Source organism: Octodon degus, unplaced genomic scaffold (genome assembly GCF_000260255.1).
Source record: "Octodon degus isolate 3935 unplaced genomic scaffold, OctDeg1.0 scaffold00049, whole genome shotgun sequence".
NCBI classification, from domain to species: domain Eukaryota; kingdom Metazoa; phylum Chordata; class Mammalia; order Rodentia; family Octodontidae; genus Octodon; species Octodon degus.
In genome coordinates, this window is record NW_004524625.1 from 10,313,389 (window position 1) to 10,315,613 (window position 2,225).

Sequence of the window (2,225 nt, forward strand, 5' to 3'; positions counted from 1 at the left end):
TCTTATACTAGGGAGACTATACGATATTTACATATGTGTGTCTGGTTTATTTCACTTATGAGTATATGTTCAAGTGGCATCCACTTCAATATAAAGGCTTTGAGTTTATCATTCTTTATAGCTGAGTAATACTCCATTGTGTAAAAATTAACAACTGGGACCTGCTCTTACTGAGAAGTTTTTTCATGTTAAAAGAAATTACCAACTAAGTTATAATTTAAAGGAAAGGGTTTTTTTTTTCCACTCTTAAATGGGTGCCTCATGCTACTATTTACAAATATACTTTTATTGGATCAAAGATTTACAGGAGTAAACATAAATAATGGACTTCCAGGTTGGGCTTCCAGGTCTTTAGAGTTTTAGCAACTCCAAAAAGAAACTGGGGTTAAAAGAGAACATAGGATTGAGTTCCCAGCTGTGTGCTAAGCATCATTTTAATGATAATGAGGAATGAGGAGGCCACTTCTTTTAATCTCAACTTTGAATGCGAAGTACTAGTCACTTGGTGAAGATGCTAAAAGGACCTTACTGGAGGATGTAGGAAGACACAGGGAGGACATCTGTGCTAGGAACTGGGTGCATGTGTTGATCTGAATTAGAAGCATCTAACTAAGTCGGCTGAGCACAGCTCCGGGTGTGGCAGACCCCCCAGCTGGCCTAGTGCTCTGTGGGTGTAAAAGGGAAAGGAACGAGGCCTGTTTTGTTCTTTGGAGGAGCTTCAGTCCTCAGCTTCACCTCGGACATCATCCCCAGGCTTCCCAAGTGGCCTCTTCAGCACTTCACGGAAGTCCACACCAGCCCGCCTCCCGCTGCAGATGCGCCTGAGCCAGTGCATGGCGCCCAGCTTTCTGCTGCATCCTGCGGGCCTCCAGCGCACAGCCGCACAGCCGCACTCTGCTCTTGCACATGCGCCTCAGGGCGCAGCCGCTGAAAGCCCGCCACGTAAAGTCGCCGTTATGTTTGCACATCTTGCGTTAAATCTGCTTCTCTAGTAAGCACTGATTGATACAGCATCAGGTGGGATAACTTCAACCCAGTCATCCTTCTCTTCGTTTATGTATTTTTTTTTAAACTTATATTAGTACATATTCGCTGCACACACTGATTACATTCACTGTATGGAATTAGTACATGAACACAACACATTTCATTTATTTTTCCCCTTCTCTCTAACCTTTTTTTTTTTTAGCATCAGCTTCATTTATTTATAACATCTTATAGAGTTATTTATTATATATACAGGTTAAAAACCAGGCAAAAGAATATAAAATTCATAAAGCAATTGTACAGTCAAAGTACACTTTGAGATCTATTGTCCAAGCTGGATTACAATAACTTTCTTTCCTGTTATCTGTCATTCAGTTTATACTTTCTTTATGTACTCAGCTTTTCATATAAGGATTGCTTTTCTTTTTTCTGCTGGATCAGGCTGCCTTAAGGGCGGATCTTCTAATGCAGCTGGAGGTGGGGATCAAACACATGGTATCCTGCCCCTGACTGCATTTGCATGAGCAGGCGCCTAAACATCTGAGTTAATGGGCAGGCCCCCCCTGCTTTTCATATAAGGAAAGCACTTGATATTTAAGCTGTGTGTCTGATTTACTTAAGATTAACATCTCAAGGTGCAGCCGTTTTCCCACCAATGACTGAAGTTTATCTTTTTATATGACAGCACAGTATACCATTGTAGATAAATACTGTGTTTTCTTTATCCACTCCTCTGTTTATAGACATATAGGTTGCCTGTAGGATTTAACAATCATGAATTATTCAGCTATAACCATGGGTCTACATATAACGCTATGTATGATGTATTTAAATCTTTTCAGAAGCTATCTTGGAGGGGAATAGGTCAAATGGAAGTTTCAGAATTTTGAGAATTTCTTATGGCATTTCCATAGTGGTGGTTTCAGTATATACTCCCACCAAACAACAAGAAAAACTCCTTTCGAGATTATGGGTCCACTGAGAAAATGATCGACAATGTCGAGTGTGCCTAAGGAGAGTCACATGGAGAGGAAACATTCTCTCAGGCTTTCACAGAGAGCAAATTGGTCTAGCAATGGCCATGACTCATCCTCATGGCTGACACTGACAAAGGATCTACAAAGTGTGGTACAGGGCTACAAGACAAATCCTGAGGGTACTTGACTGACCTTATCAGATACAAAAGTTACATTCTTGTTATATAGATCTTGCTTTATCTTGGTCTTAATCATCCAGCA

The 2,225-nt window shown here is 40.7% G+C and overlaps 1 protein-coding gene across 1 annotated transcript in view; it reads right to left on the reverse strand.

The window, feature by feature from the left end:
* The window catches only part of Dlg2 (discs large MAGUK scaffold protein 2), a 1,516,571-nt gene that overhangs the window by 500,591 nt on the left and 1,013,755 nt on the right, over positions 1-2,225 (reverse strand). The gene's annotated exons all lie outside the window — the stretch shown is intronic.